Consider the following 16,623-nt stretch of genomic DNA (forward strand, 5'->3'; position numbering starts at 1 on the left):
ATGCACCACCCTGGATGGGGTCATCCCAACAATAAATATTCTAGAGTTAAAATTAGAAGGTTTCTATGAGCAAGAGGAAATGGAAGCAGAGTTGTTGCAGTTGTGGACTCCTTTCTTCAGTCTCTCTTCCACTTGCTACTGCAAGTGGGAGAGAGACTGAATCCTCTGACAGAAAACATACTTGCCACATTTTGTGATCTACACGTGAAAGGGGGTCTTGCCCTCCAGTGTCAGCATTTTCTTACATACATAAAGGAGATGCTGGCAGCTAGCATGTGTGAACAGGAGCACCAGAGGCAGAGTCACAGTGGGGTTGTAGCACAAGAAAGAGTGACCACCCTAGAAGTAGGGCAAGCAGGAACAGCTCCACATCAATACACCAAAGCCATATTGCCTGCAAAGAAATGTCTCTCCTGACACAGCCCATAGCTAAAGCAAGATGACAGAAAGTACCTTTGAAGTTTTGTGCCACTCTGTCTACCTGCCATGCCCCGGATGTACCACTTTGGGAGTCTCCCTGCTACTATGCCTACCTGCCATGCTCCTGATATACAACTTTGGTGGGGGTCATACTACTTCTATACCTACCTGCCATGCCTTAGGTATACCAGTTTTGGTACCACCTAGCTGCCATGATCCAAATGTACCACTTTAGGGGCTCTTTCTGCTGCTATGCCTACTTGCCATGCTCCTAATGTACCATTATTGGAGTTCTGGTGCGTAACTTTCTATGTTATACTGGGTATTTTGTCTACAAAGTAAAAATGTTTAAAAAAAAGAAGAAAAATACAAGCTTCTTCTCCCACTCCACCTCTTTTCTGGTTCTTCATTTTGTTCTATCCCTCTGCAATCTCATCTTAGTTTTCCTATGCTACTTATTTCTTTGTTATACTGGGGTATCTGGTCCCCAAAATAAAAATGTTAAAACCCATCTCTCCTACCTCACCTCTTTTCTGGTTATACGTCTTGCTGTCTAAGCCTTTGTGCTGTTTGCGATTGACTGCACTCCGTGCCTTGGGGTTTTGATTCCTTGTGCTGTTTGAGATTCCCCCACATTGTCTTGGGGGCAGAGACATAGTATGGGGTGAGGGGATGCAACATACAGCACTTGCCACTGAGTCACCAGATCAATCGCTTATTGTTTGTGTCTTGACATTTCTGTCTCATTGACACCTTCAGTTTTTCAGGCTCTGTACACCTTTCCCTTGCACTTCAGAGCTCTATCTGCATGACAATGCTTACTTTCCCTATTTGACCTGCCTCTAGGCACATCTTTCTGTTTCATTTTCTTTCCTATCTAACATAACTAAAGCTGTAAGTTGGCCTTTCTTGCTTTCTCTGCTTCTTCCCCTCCTGTAGCCTCAGTGAACCACTCACTGCATGACTGCTGCTCTTTACAGCGCACAGTTTATTGTTTCAGCCACTGCTGCAGGAAGGGCCTAACCTCCATTCCTTCCCTAGTATAGCTGCTTATTTTTTTTCCTGCTACCTATTATTATGTTTTCTGTCTCCCACAGAGCTACTACACCTGAGCAATACTGGCTTCATAATTACATTTTGTCTTTGATTTCTTAATTTTTGTCTAGCTTGCTAACTACTTTTTTTGTGAAGAAGGAAAATGGTTTTTTTTTCTCAAGTATTTTTTCTCACAGCTCTAGCAATCAGTCTGTGTCCTCTTTTCATCGCGGCCCTCCCAAAGGAAGCCTTTCCCAGCCCCCCAATTACTAATTCATTTAATTGATTTAATAAGCCAGTCACAGTTTCACTATACTGAACGTGTGCACGTACCGCGTGCACAGCAATTATATTTTTGGACAAAAGCTTATGCTACTGGTAGGATAAACCAGGCAGCCATGTCTCTGACTAGGACAGACACCCCACACTGCTTCATTTTGATAAGCACCAGACGGGCGACCACCCTCTGCTCTCTGGTTTAAGGGAGGGAAGGCCTCAGCACAGCTGAGAACAAAAAGAAGGGCTGCCCCAGGCTCCTCCAGTTTGTAGGAGGGTGGTCCCATGCTCTGAGCAAAGAGTCATGAAAGCTGGAGGAGCCTGCACATGCTGGACACCATCTACCCCTCTGCTGCTGTGAGAAGGGGCTGGTCCCATGTCTATGCTCGTGCATAGACCCTGGCTGGCCTCATCATGATAAAGACAGCCCTTGCTGGGTGCTCCCCACCCTATGGGGGAAGCCATTCTTGGTACCTTATGGTGCTTCCTCTTCTGCTCAGGCTGTTACAGGTTCTTTCCAAATCCCCTTCCCCTAAGGTACTTGCCAACTCTTGGTTTTGTCTTGGCCTTTCATTGCCTTACACAGGCCTTACACAGTTATCTTTAATGGTTTCATGCCGTCTTAGACTTTGCCTTCAAACTGCCTTCCCTTAAGGTTCTTATGATTATTAGTTTCATTCACTATTTAGTTTTCAACAGATTATGCCACAGCAAAAGGCAAGAACTGTGGAAGTGCAGCACCCAGAACCAGGAACATGCTTCTCTGTGATAACTGCTTATAAGCAACATATAGCACGCACCACTGAATCACAGGATATTAAACAGGTAGTGGCTAAAGATCATTTGGTGCCTCTAGTAAGTAGCATCTTAGCCTCCAGTGAAGACCAAATCCAAGCTTGAAAAGCCAGCTAATTCACCTAATGATGCCGTAATGATTTCCTGTGGCGTATCCTTTCCTAGGGCTATCTACTAATTTGGTTGGTGCATATTGCCCTTCATTTGGAGCACTGGGGTCTTCTTGCCACTATGGGAAACTGCTTGGTGCTTCTTATGATGCTTTGAGGTTTTCATGCCACTCTTTCAGTTATTTTTATCCTCTATCAATTCCTTCTGCCTCTTTTGATGCTTTGTCCCTCTTCATGGTGCCTTGAGGTGTCCATGCTCACTTGGTGCCACTTTGCCCCCCTCATACAGCCTTGACCCATTTTTGGAGCCTCAGGGTGTTCTGGCCATTCTTGTAGGTGCTTTGTTCCTCTAGCAGTGCCTTGAAGAATTCCTGCCGCTCCTGGTAGCATTTTGCTCCCTTGTGGGTCCTTGGCTGTCATGCAACCGTTGGTGCTTCATTGATGCAGTTTTAATATGTTGGCATGCCTTCACCATTTGATAATGTCTACCCATCAGTTTCATTAGAAATGATTAGAAAAGCCCAATTTGGAAGCACAAGATAAACTGCATTGCTTCCCCCATTGACCACTACGGAAAACAAAAGAATGAGTAAAATGAATAAAAAAAATTGCATTTGAAATGAATCAAATGAATGACACTGACCTAAGAAGTTTATGAGCAAACTGAAGCAAATTGTTTGACTCTGCACATGCTGGGCTGGTAACTTTTAAACAGGTGCGCAAGTGCTTGTGTGCGTTCGTTTGCCAGCTTGCACTCAGGGACGCAGCGTTTTTATCAAATACAAACATACATGTGCACATGTTATAAAATAAGCTGAAGCACAAATGTGGCACAATTTTAAGTGGGCGCATGTGCGTGCAAATCCTGCTTCCATCGTGATTTTAATAGGGACGCGTGTCCACGCCATTGCCAGTTTCACCAGTTCATTCCCAGTTCACCCAGGCAAGGGCTAGGACTTCAAATCCTCCTAGGTACTAGCCTCCTTTTTCCCCTGTTATCCCTGACCCTTAAAACCCTGCTGACGTGTCTATATTTTTTTGTTTTATGACTTGCACACCATCCATAGCAGAAGTAAAATTACGCGGTAGAGGACCCTGGCGCACACATTGTGCACGTAACTATTTATGCGCTGTTTTCACTGAGAAATCCAGGAACACCCATACCATTCCCATGCCTCGCCCCTTTTTTAGACGATTTTTTTCTATGCTCAGCGGGAGATACGCGTGTATCCAGGCAGTTTTTAAAAACCGCTCGGCGCACATTGGCCCAACATATTCGCATATCTCCTGGTTTTTGTACGTGCCAGGTTTTTAAAATTCACTTTATACTCTCTATATCAAATCAAATCTCATGTTGGACCAAATCTGCATTCCGTCATCATCAACTGGTTTGCCACCTAAAACTTTTCTTTAATATCTTTTTTTATTAACTCTAACTAATGCTTTTGTTTCCTCCTGAATAGACTATTGTTACACTGTTCTGGACTGTTTTGAGATCTCTCTGAAAAGGTTACGATTTTTCCAAAACACAGGTGCCAGGGTGATCTTTGGAAACTAAATTTGATCATGAAACATATCATTATTAGGAATTACACTAGTTGCTGGTTTGATTCAGAAAAGCATTTACGATTTTTTTGGCCTGATTTTTAGAGCTCTGTTTAAAGGCACTCCAGCATACTTAGCACATCTACTATTTCTAGTCATGGCACCAAGAACCTGGTGATCCTCACAACTTGAGTTATTGAGAATTCTTTCCCCTTGTGAAGTTTTACTCAAAATTTCTAGTTGGATAGCTTTTATTGGGTTAGGAAAAGGGATCACAAGTACAGGGAGGAGATCTCAAGAATGGGGAGAAGAGAAGGAGAGGGTGAGAGGACTAGAGATAAGGAGAGGAAGGAAGGAGGAGCAGGAATGGGGTGAGGAGAATGTGAGAGGACTGGAAACGGGGGTGAGGAGTGTGAGAAGGAAAGAGGACTATGAATGGGGAGAATGGAGATGGGGAGGATTAAGGAAGGAATTTGGGAAGGTCAAGAATCTGGAATGGGGAAGAAGAGGGAAGGAGGTGCTCTGAGCTTGAGAAAGGAGTACGAGGAGGATCACAGGCGGTAGATTCTGTGATTGGGGTTTGGCAAAGGTGGTGGGAGTGGGGGAGGGGCAGCACTTGTAGTATCTGGAAAGAAGGGGAAGGTAGAAAGGAAGGAGGTTCTAGAATCTGGGAGATGGGATCTGAGATCAAGGAAAGAATAATCCAAATTGTAGTGGAGGGAGGTGTCTCTACCATGCCCCAGTCCATTTGCCCCTTGCATCTCCATCCCCTTTCTAATCTGCCCAGCAGGAATGGAGATTACCCACCCACACACACACACCCCCAGTGCCAGTCCCTTCCCTCTCACAAATATTGCCCCCCATTCCCTTCTCTCTCACATGCACAGATTTCCTTTCACCCCCAGCTCCTCCCCTCACCCCCCTAATGATCCATTTCTCAGCCCCTTTTAACCTCTACAAAATGACTTTCCTTTGCTCTGTTTGCTCCAGGCATATCTCCTTTCCTCCTGCCCCTAACTGACAGGAAGAAAGGGAGGGAGTGGCTCTACTTTAATCTGCTATGACTGATCCAGGCTCTCCCACTCCCCTGAATGACAGGATGAAAGGTTAGGAAACAGAGTGGCTCTTCTTTGCTCTATGTCTGTTCCAGCTTCAATCCCTCCCTGACTCTTCTCTGAACAGCACCTGGGAAGGGAGGAGAGCAGGAAGCAGAAAGCTGTTCTCTGCTGACTGAGATTCAGCTCAGCTGGGAGGCTGCAAATCTTCAGCAGACCTGTGGCACGCCCAGATTTTTACCACCCTAGGCTCAGGCCTAGTGTACCTATCGACAAATCCAGATCCATACCATCCAGTATTATCACCTCCCACTCAAACTACTACAACTTACTTTTGGTTGGCCTCCTATTGAACTATCTTTCTCCAGTGCAATATATCCACAATTCAGCTGCATGATTTATCTTCTAATGTTGCTGTGGCCATGTTTGATACCATGAGTAGTCTTTGGTTTACCAGAAGATGGATTCAGTTTGGACTCTGGCTAAACTTTTGTAGTTTTGTATTAACTGCAATCAAAAAGTAGCAAAACACAAGCCTGCTTACCTCAGCAGTGCTGAAAACAGAAATGCAGCAGTTTACTCACATAAGTCATTTAGCAAAGTTTCTGCTTCTTCCTAGTCTCATCTGGGGCCTTCCTTTCCCTCTAGGCCCTGGCATCTTATCCCTCTCCCCAGGTAATGCCCTGCAACCAAGATTCCCTTGTAGCTGTCTTAAAGTGGACCAGGCTAAATACACTTCTTTACACCATGAAACTCCTCTTTTCAGGTTGCTATATTGGTTCCCCTTTTGCTTTTGTATACAATTCAAATGTTTCTTACTAATCTACAAATGCATTCACTCTCTTCCTATAGGGGTAGATTTTAAAAGAAGCGCGATCAGCCTACTTTTGCTTGCGCATCAGACTCAAGCAAAAGTACGCTGGATTTTAGTAGATACGCGCGGAGCCGCGCGTATCCACTAAAATCCTTGGATCGGCGCGCGCAAGGCTATTGATTTTGTATAGCCAGCGCGCGCTGAGCCGCGCTGCCTAACCCGTTCCCTCCAAGGCCGCTCCAAAATCGGAGGGGCCTCGGAGGGAACTTTCCTTTGCCCTCCCCTCACCTTCCCCTCCCTTCCCCTACCTAACCCACCCGCCCGGCCCTGTCTAAACCCCCCCCTTACCTTTGTCGGGGGATTTACGCCTCCCGGAGGGAGACGTAAATCCCCGCGCGCCAGCGGGCCTCCTGCGCGCCGGGCCGCGACCTGGGGGCGGGTACGGAGGGCGCGGCCACGCCCCCAGACCGCCCCGGGCCGTAGCCACGCCCCCGTACCCGCCCCCCAAAACGCTCCCGACATGCCCCCGAAACGCCGCGACGACCGGGCCCGCCCCCGACACGCCCCCGACACGCCCCCCCTCCGAAAACCCTGGGACGTACGCGAGTCCCGGGGTCTGCGCGCGCCGGTAGGCCTATGTAAAATAGGCTTACCGGCGCGCAGGGCCCTGCTCGCGTAAATCCGGGCGGATTTACGCGAGCAGGGCTCTTAAAATCCGCCCCATACTGTCTATCAGGCAAGTCGTTCTTATCTGTGCCACTGTCAATTCCTGACTGCACTTTCCACCTTGCTGGGCCATATGCCTGGAAAAAACCTTGAAGCATATATACCCATTCCATAGACATACCTGAGAACTTTGGATATCTAGTCACCATGAAGTTTCTGTCAATTAGCGGTGGCAGGCAGTATGCACACAAACTTTCTCCTCTTTCATACATACATACATACTCTAACCCAGTCACATGTTCACTCTCAAAAGTCTCACACACACATACGTGCTCATACTCTCTCACACACACACTCATATATGCAAGCACAAATGCACTCGATGCCCACTCAGACTCTCTCTTACACACACATTCTCACTCTCTGTCTCTCATACATGCTCACTCATTCTCAGTCTCCTGCCCCAAACCCATCAACTGCTGCAGTATCCTTCAGGCCCTTATGTGAGAAAGATACCTTTTGGCCATGCAGAGCAATGCTTCCTCTACACCTTCTCCCAGCCACATGGGCTGATGCTCCTCCTCCTTTCTGCCTGGATGGGCCCAGGTGATTCCTCTTCTTGGGCATGCATGTCTCTGCCACACTCATAGTTTTCCATTGTTGGCTCCCAGAGACTTCCCAGGTATGCCTAGAGACTCATTTGTCATGTATGTTTGTCTTGACTAGATTGTAAGCTCTTATGTGTATCTGTACAGTGCTGCATATATATTGTAATGCTTGACATAGTAGAATTAATAGTGATACCTAAGTTTACCTGGACTAAAAAGAGGCATTCCTCGGAGACAAGATTCAGGTTGGGCTTGCACTTACACATATACTTTTGCTGCCATAAAATTGTGTGCAAAAATTAGCTTGTGTAAATGTGTGTGGTTTAGCTTTTGTGGGATACGTTTCAATGGAAACTATGTGCGTATTTTCTCTCATACTTTCCCTTTGAAACCTTGAGTACTGTACTCATTTCTGGTCACTGCATCTCAAAAAAGATATAGATGTATTGAAGAAGGTACAGAGAAGGGCGACCAAAATGATAAAGGGGATGGAACGGCTTCCCTATGAGGAAGCACTAAAGAGTTTAAGGTTGTTCATCTTTGAGAAGAGAAAGCTGAGGGGGGATATGATAGAGGTCTACAAAATCATGAAAGTCTTTGAATGGGTAATTGTAAATTGGTTATTTTAATCTTTCTGGTAATACAAGGACTAGGGAGCACTCCATGAAATTATCAAGTAACACATTTATAACAAATCAGAGCAAATTATTTTTCATGCAATGCATAATTAAGCTCTGGAATTCATTGCCAGTGGATGCGGTTAAAGCAGTTAGCATATTCGGGTTTAACAAAGGTTTGGACAAGTTCCTGGAGGAACATTTCATAAACTGCTGTTAGTCGAGTTGCCACTGCTTATTACTGGCATTACTAGCATGGGATCTATTTAATGTTTGGGTACTTGCAGGTACTTGTATCCTGGATTGGCCACTGTTGGAAACAGGATGCTGGGCTTGATGGACCCTCAGTCTGACCCAGTATGGCAACTTCTTCTCTTCTTATAATGTAAAATGTGTGGTAATTTCCTAAAATCTATACAGGCTGTTACAAAATTGCCCTCTAAAAGGAGCAGCACGAGGGACAAGGAACCTTGCCTACAGAGTTGCAGCCTGAATGGCTCAGAGAAACAGGATTTGCAGATACTGGGCGTAACTGGGAACTTTCTCCTCTCTAGTATACACAATCTCTAGCAGACTTTCCCTCACACACATGCTCACAATCCCACTTCTCTCCCTCTTCCATAAACACATGCACACTCAGCTGGATAGAATTTATCTGGATGCATGAGTCAGATATTTAAACCTTTGGGTTTGTCTGCCTAACTCAAACGTTATCTGGACAAACCCCTTTGATGATATTCTTTTCTATTTTTAGGTTTCCCCTTTGATTTGAATATTTTTAGTGTTCTAATCCCAGATTGTTGTTTGCTTTTCTCTCCCTCTTTAGCTCTCTAGCAGATCTTCAAAGTCATTAGCTTCCCTATTTTCTTCAGATTTTGCCAATTTTGTCCCTTTGCCTCTGGCAAAATCAGTATCAGGTTAATGGGACTCTTACCATGATAAGAGTGGCATCATTTCCATCTATTGGCAATCAGGACTGATTAGCTTCACTTTGTGGTTGTCAGGTAATGATCTGCATAAGAGCTCTTATCTAAATAATTCCAACTGAATGAAGATTCAGTGCTTTATAGACCAGAACATTGTGTGGTATATTCCCTGAAGGCATATAGGGCTACATTTTCAATAAGGTACCTAACTGCAATGTTACGCATATACTTTTAAGCCTGCACAAAACAAGCTGGCTTTCAAAGACAAGGTTCCCATCTAAATTGAACTAAGGGTTTTAGAGGTTAAATGACACTAAGCATTTTCTTTTAAAGGTGATCTTTCTCTTTTAAGCTATGTGAAAGGCAACTAAAAGCATGCTTTATGGCTCTTTTTTCCATTCTGTGTCTATGGATATAAAGCTTGGTGAATGGGTGATAAGTCTTTGGTAGATTTTTAAAGAAGCACGCACGCATCCATGTGCGCACGCTACCCGGCGGGCACACATGGACATGCCGATTTTATAACATATGCGCGCCATCACACGCATGTTATAAAATCAGTGGGCCTTTGTGATCCGCGCGCGTAAGGGGAGGGTAGAATTCTGCAAAATTTGCGCGGCGTCGCATCTCGGCCTTCCCCATTTCCCTCCCAGTCCGCTCCAATTAAGGAGCGGACTGGGAAGGAACTTCCCTACCCCCATACCTAACCTCCCTTTCCCTCTCCTCCCCACCCCTTAAATCTAACCTACCTTCTTTTTTTTTTTTTTATTGCTGCTCTTCTGGAGCCGAAGTGGCCGGTGCGCGCTTCCCTAGCATAGCAGCAAATGGCCGCTGTATCAGCCACCTCCAGCCCCGCCCGTTTTACAGGTCCTGGCACTTAATCGCATATCGGGGTTTACACGGGTGGCTGGACCCATTTGAAAATAGGCCCGGCCACACGCCTAAACCCTGGGATTTATGCACGGGGCCAAATTAAAATCTATCCATTAGTCTATACAGTACATTAAAAATGTGGAGTTGGCCAAATCAAGGAAACCACAAATAAACAAAGCCTCAATGAGAATCCCCCTTGAACTATCTTAGAAACGAATAACAGGGAGACAATATTTTCTTTGTAAACTCTAGTGTCCAGTATCGCTTCTGTAAGTGATAACCACTTAATTGTTATGACTCTGTTAGAAGTTAATGCCATTTTGCTTTATCTACAGTTTAGAGCTCCCATATTTAAGTGTTCAAAACTTTTATTTTTTTCATTTTTGAATTGACTATAAAATACCTTCTTGAGCAGGCAGCTCAACTCTACACTGAGAAACTTGTGACCATAATCAGCAGAACTCAAACACCGTGTTCAACAAAGATAAGTGGAGGAGCTCTAATCAAGCATGAGTTGAGCTGATCGATTTAGGAGAGTTGGAAGTTTTTGATTATATAGAAATGATGGCAGAAGATGACCAAATGGCCCATCCAGTCTGCCCAGCAAGCTTTCACACTTATTTTCTCATACTTATGTTACTCCGACCGCTGAGGTCAGGGCCCTTATTGGTAACATTTAGGTTCTAATTTCTTTCCATCCCCACCATTGATGTAGAGAGCAGTGCTGGAGCTGCATCAAAGTGAAGTATCAAGCCTAATTGGTTAGGGGTAGTAACCACAGCAATAAGCAAGCTACACCCATGCTTATTTGTTTACCCAGACTATGCAATTCAGTCCTTGTTGGTAGTTGTCTGACTGTAAATCCTCTTATCTTCATTCCCCCCTGCCATTGATGCAGAGAGCACTACACTAGATATGCATTGAAAGTGAAGTATCAGGCTTATTTAGTTTGGGGTAGTAACCACCGCAACAAGCAAGCTACTCCCACGCTTATTTGTGAATGCAAATCCTTTTTCCCACATTTCCTCTTACCGTTGAAGCATAGAGCAATGTTGAAGTCGCATTAACCGTGTGTTTGTTTATTGAATAAGGGTATTAATCACCAGGTAGTAGCCGACATTCCCACAAGCCACCCCATGCCTCTTCTCTTCATTCATATCCTCAAGACTTTATGGATCCATAGTATTTATCCCACGCCTCTTTGAAATCCTTCACAGTTTTGGTCTTCACCACTTCCTCCGGAAGGGTGTTCCAGGCATTCACCACCCTCTCCATGAAGAAATACTTCCTGACATTGGTTCTTCCTCCCTGGAGTTTTAAATCATGACCCCTAGTTCTGCTGATTTTTTTCCAACGGAAAAGGTTTGTCGTTGACTTTGATCATTAAAACCTTTCAAGTATCTGAAAGTCTGTATCATATCACCCTTGCACCTCCTTTCCTCCAAGGTGTACATATTTAAGTTCTTCAATCTCTCCTCATAAGTCATTTGATGAAGACCATCTACCTTTTTGGTCGCCCTTTTCTGGACCGCCTGCATCTTGTCTCTGTCTCTTTGGAGATAAGGTCTCCAGAACTGAACACAGTACTCCAGGTGAGGCCTCACCAAGGATCTGTACAAGGGGATAATCACTTCCCTTTTCTTACTCGATATTCCTCTCTCTATGCAGCCCAGCATTCTTCTGGCTTTAGCTATCGCCTTGTCACATTGTTTCACCGACTTCAGATCGTTAGACACTATCACCCCAAGGTCTCTCTCCTGCTCCGTGCACATCAGCCTTTCACCCCCCCCCCCCCCCCCCCCACATCAAATAAATTTCTTTCGGATTCCCACACCCCATATGCATCACTCTGCACTTCTTGGCATTGAATCTCAGCTGCCATATCTTCGACCAGTCTTCCAGCTTCCTTAAATCCCGTCTCATTCTCTCCACTCCTTCCGGTGTATCCACTCTGTTGCAGATCTTAGTATCATCCGCAAATAGACAAACCTTACCTTCTATCCTGTCTGCGATGTCGCTCACGAAGATATTGTACAGGACCGGTCCCAACACCAACCCTTGTGGCACTCCGCTCATCACTGCTCTCTCTTCAGAGTAAGTTCCATTTAACATCACACATAGTCTTTGTTCTTCAACCAGTTTGCTATCCAGGTCACCACCTTGGCACTCACTCCCAAGCTTCTTGTTTATATTCAAAGACAATTCAAAACTGAAAAAAATAAAAGTTTTGAACACTTAAATATAGGAGCACTAAGCTGTAAATAAAGCAAAACAGTTTTAACTTCTAACAGAGTTATAGCCATTAAGTGGTTTTCACTTACAGAAGTGACCCCTAACTCAAGGAAACCCATTGCTGGTCATGTCCATGAAAATCTATCTACTGTTTGGGATTCTGTCAGGCACTTGTTGGAAACAGGATAATGGGCTTGTTGGACCTTTAGTCTGACCCATTATATGACAAATCCTATGTTCTTAGGTACCCATTGTTCTTGACTGGCATTGTTGTAATCCCCTGTTGTTCCTGGATTTAAAGACTGATTCTTTATTTTAATGATCAGAAGAGAACTGTACCTCTAGTACATATGCACTTTGCACATGCCGTGACGCCAAACGTCGTGATGTCACGCCTTGAGCGGCCCAATTGCACGAACAGGGGCCGCTTTCGCCCGTGCAGGTGTCCATCTTCGCGGGCAGCTGGAGGCAGGGGAGCCGCAGTCGTCCTCGCCGATGTCCGTCTCCGGAGGGGGGCTGCAAAAAAAGTAAGTCGCTTCGTCACTTTACACTGCCAGTCCTCTCTCCCCTCCTCCCGGAGCAAGGCTGCTTTTCGCGCCTTGCTTCGGGAGGAGGGGAGAGAGGACTGGCAATCCCGAGCGTAGGATTGCCCGTCCTCTCTCCCCTCTCTCTCTTGCAACTTTTTTTTTCGCTTTTTTTTTTCCGCTTTTTCGCTTTTTTTCGCTTTTGTTGCTTCGGGAGGAGGGGAGAGGACTGGGGCTGCCCCGGAGACCAGCACCCATGGACGCGGCCAGGGCAGATGAGCGGGGGCTGGGGGAAAGTTTGCCACCTACCCTTACCCCTGCCTCTAACGCAGGGGTAAGGGTAGGCGGTAAGTTAGCAGGTTAAACGCGCGGCAAAACGGCAGGGCAAAAAAGCGATAGTCGGGGCGCCCGTTACTGGATGGTAGGGAATAGCTAATTCGATCATTTACATGTAATATACATGCCGCGTGCGGAAGGGGTTACCCGGGGATTTAAGGACACAGTAAGAGTAGGTTAAAGGGGATTGTGGATCGCAGGAAGGGCTAACGCGGCCGGAAAGTGAGTAGAAAGCGGGTTAGGAGCAGGGTAAACGCGGCCGCACTTTACTGGATTGACCTGTAAAGCATTAATGGCTTTATCCATGTCTGAATCCAGCCTCTTAGGGCAGATTTTCATCTGAGTATATGCCTTATTTATTGCAAGAACAGGACAAAATTCTGAGCTGGATTCAAATTTCTCTAATGTGCTAAGAGAGTGTAAGATCAGTTTGCAAAATCTGAACTACAGATAACTCTGACTTTATGTGACCTAAATCCAGTCCAGCAAGAAAAGAAGAATGGCCTCGTCTGAAAAAGGTGTCAAAAGTTGCCAGGTGAGGTTTCAGATTGGTCATCCTGACCTAAGTCATTTTTAAAATACTAGTTTAGCTTACAGGCACATTCTTACACTGATTATTAACATCCTTCCATCTGCTGTGTACAATTATTAAGTATATATCATTTTTTTCCCTTGGGCATCCAGTCAGATTATCATCACATACCTAGCTTGAGAACATTAGAAGTCTTACAGGCAAATGGAAATGAACAGAAAGCTAATTGCTTAGCACTTCTAAACCAAATTGGCCTTGTCTTCAATTATAGCTTTTGTCATCAGTGACACAGTTATTCACTGTGGCTTCCATTACAGAACGTTAAACATGTGTCACATGACTTAAGATTACTCAAATCAGAAAATCAAGGAGGCTGCAAACATTAGTTACCTATGAGTTGTGCCTATCTGTGGAGGCAAGATGGATAATTTTGATTTGCAATCTACTAATCTGTATTCTGGTTGCACAGTCATCTTTGGAAATGTGACCTCAGGAAGTTAATACTGTCACAGGTGATCTAGTAACATGTATTTGTCACCACTGAGGCAGAACAAGCCCTGTAAATATGTGCAGGAGAATCACCGCCACTCAAAAAAAAAACATCTACAGACTAATATCCTGCAGCACTCTATGCATCTTGTCATGGGCACATTTTTCCCTTTATGATGTAGTTATGTGTGACGGACCTTCATAATGGGCCCTATGTCACTGGACTGTGGCCTGGGAGGGTGGGGGAGGCCCTTGACTTGTTCCTAGGGCAGGGGTGGGAACTCCACTCCTCGAGTGCCAGGAACAGGCCAGGTTTTCAGGATATCTACAACGAATATGCATAAGAGAGATTTGCATGCACTGCCTCCATTGTATGCAAGTCTATCTCATGCATATTCATTGTGGATATCCTGAAAAGCTGGCCTGTTTGTGGCACTTGAGGACTGGCATTTGCTACCCCTGTCCTAGGGTATTGTAAATAGTTTGATGTTTTGATTAGGAAAATACTGATAAGAAAATCCCTGTGAACAGCCACTAGATGGCAGAGTGAATAGTAAATAAACACTGTGTATGTTAAATAATGGGAAGGTTTTGGATGGAAAGCTGATAGGGTTTCATTGGTCTGTGTCTCTGGGGAAAAGATTCTTCTAGGAGGAATATTACTGGGATTATATAAGACAAGTTTGGCAGGAAGAGCTGGAAAGATCACAGCAGGGAGTGGGGTGCCTCTCAGGGGGCTCTGCAGGGGTTTTCCCCCTCATGGGAGAGATGTTTCTCCCCACTGCGGAAAGGACCGAGGTTATTGGCCAGGGTCCTGAGAGTACATGAGTGGACATGGGAGAAAGGGAGGTCTTGGACGGGTGAGAACTGGGGATACCGGGGAAATCTGTGGTGACATCTGGAACGGGTTACATGGGATGGTGAGGAGCATTACTTGGTATTAAATGAGTAACATAGTCTGCAGCAGACGTCAGCATTAATGTGATGTATGAGAAGTTGAGGAGCAATGACATTTGTTAAAGAGAGTTGAGGAGCACTTTTGGGTATTTCTCCTAACACCGGGGAAGAACGCTACTTAAGATTTGTGATGCAGCCTTGCTGTGGATGCCTGAGAAACCCTGATTAAATCAATATCTCTTACTACGTTCTGTATTTCTGACTGCTGTTTAATATTTGATTATTTTATTGCTGTAGTTTGAATGGATGGTATAGAAATAGAAATAAATAAAATAAACCTCAGAAATAAAAGTTCTGTTTTGTTGCTGAGACGCGGGTGGGTGCAGCCCTACTTTAACGCAAGGTGTGGTGTAGGAACAAGAAGAAGGAAGGGGAGCAAAGACGAATGCTGCCCTTTCCTTGCCTCTGGCCTGAGACCGGTGTGCCCCATGTTACAGGTCCCGTCAGGGGCTGTCATAGGCATTGAACCAAACTAAAGCTAGTTCAGAATCACGGCTTAAACCTTGTATGTAATGGAGGATCCTGCAGTTCTGCAGGCAGGTTGCATGATTCTTTTTCTTTTTTGCACAGTGGAAGCTGGGGAATTTTTCCATAACTGTTACACTTTCTCAGCTGCACAATCCATGTATAAGAAAGTGCAAGGAAGTTCGGACTCTCTGCGCTGCTCCCATATGGACTGCGTTCTCTGTACAGGAAACTCTTTCTCTGAGGGCCCGATGTATGAAGCTGCACTGGGCAAAACGCTCCTGTGGGCCGGCCAATTTAAAAAGGAGTCTTGTACACTATCGCCCACATTTTAAAAAGCCCGCATGCATAAAATGTGAGGGTTACACGTGAGGCCGGGCCCTGCGCGTGCTGCGTGCATTTTCGAAAGAGCCCAGCCATGCACGTAACCCTCAATATGCGCACAAGTGCCAGGCCTGCAAAAAGGGGCGGGAGTCAGGCAGGGACAGTGCCGTTAGACGCTGTCCCGGAGCAGCACGCACCGGCAGCTGGCCGGCGCGCGGAACTTCTGTCTGCTCCTTAGAGCACGTAAGTAAAAAAACTGAAACATTTAGAAAAGTTAGGGAGGGTTTAGGGGGTCGGGGAGGAGAGGGGGAAAGGTAGGAAGGCCAGGTAGGGGTGAAGGGAACTGGGGAAAAGGCAAATTGCGTCACTGCATGTAATTTTAAAAATCCCCCCCCCTGCACGCGGGAATCCTATTTTATAACGTGCACACAACACACGCATGTTATAAAATAGCCATGTCCATGTGCGCGTGCCAGGAATCGTGCGCACATGGACGCTGCGTGGTTTTTAAAAATCTACTCCTATATATGTGCAGAACCTTGCTCTAGGATGTGCACCCAAATTAGTGCTCCTTCATGCAAATCTCATGTTACCCCCCCCCCCCCCCCCCCCCCCCAATGTGGAGAGGTGCATAAACGTAACGCTCCTGGTCCGAGGGTGAGTAGTGACCAGTGTTAGTCTCTGGGCTGAACCTGGACTTCATGGTGCTGGGGTCCTGTATTCAGGATTTCTGCACAGAGCTCTTTTTTTAGCCACAAGTAAAGACGTTTCCTCACATCTTCAGGCAAGAGAATGAGTGACAGCAGCTCTGCTGACTTTGCTGTTCAGATTGTGCTGCCTGAGCCAAGGGAGGGAGGCACTGGCTGTTTATGTTTTGGGTTAGCCGGCACTCCTCGGGACACCAGCATCCTCTGTTTCACCTATAAACAAGAAAGTGAGACAGCCCGGCTCAGGCCTGTTCAAACCATCCCCGCACACTGCCTACCACGCGTTTCTGTTTTCTGAAAACATCACTTTATGAAAG

At 45.6% G+C, this 16,623-nt stretch overlaps 1 long non-coding RNA gene across 1 annotated transcript in view; it reads left to right on the top strand.

Annotated features, from left to right (window-relative positions):
• LOC115080042 overlaps positions 1-16,623 on the top strand; it is a 52,351-nt gene that overhangs the window by 12,784 nt on the left and 22,944 nt on the right. The gene's annotated exons all lie outside the window — the stretch shown is intronic.

This window comes from Rhinatrema bivittatum, chromosome 18, assembly GCF_901001135.1.
Source record: "Rhinatrema bivittatum chromosome 18, aRhiBiv1.1, whole genome shotgun sequence".
In the NCBI taxonomy this organism is placed as follows: domain Eukaryota; kingdom Metazoa; phylum Chordata; class Amphibia; order Gymnophiona; family Rhinatrematidae; genus Rhinatrema; species Rhinatrema bivittatum.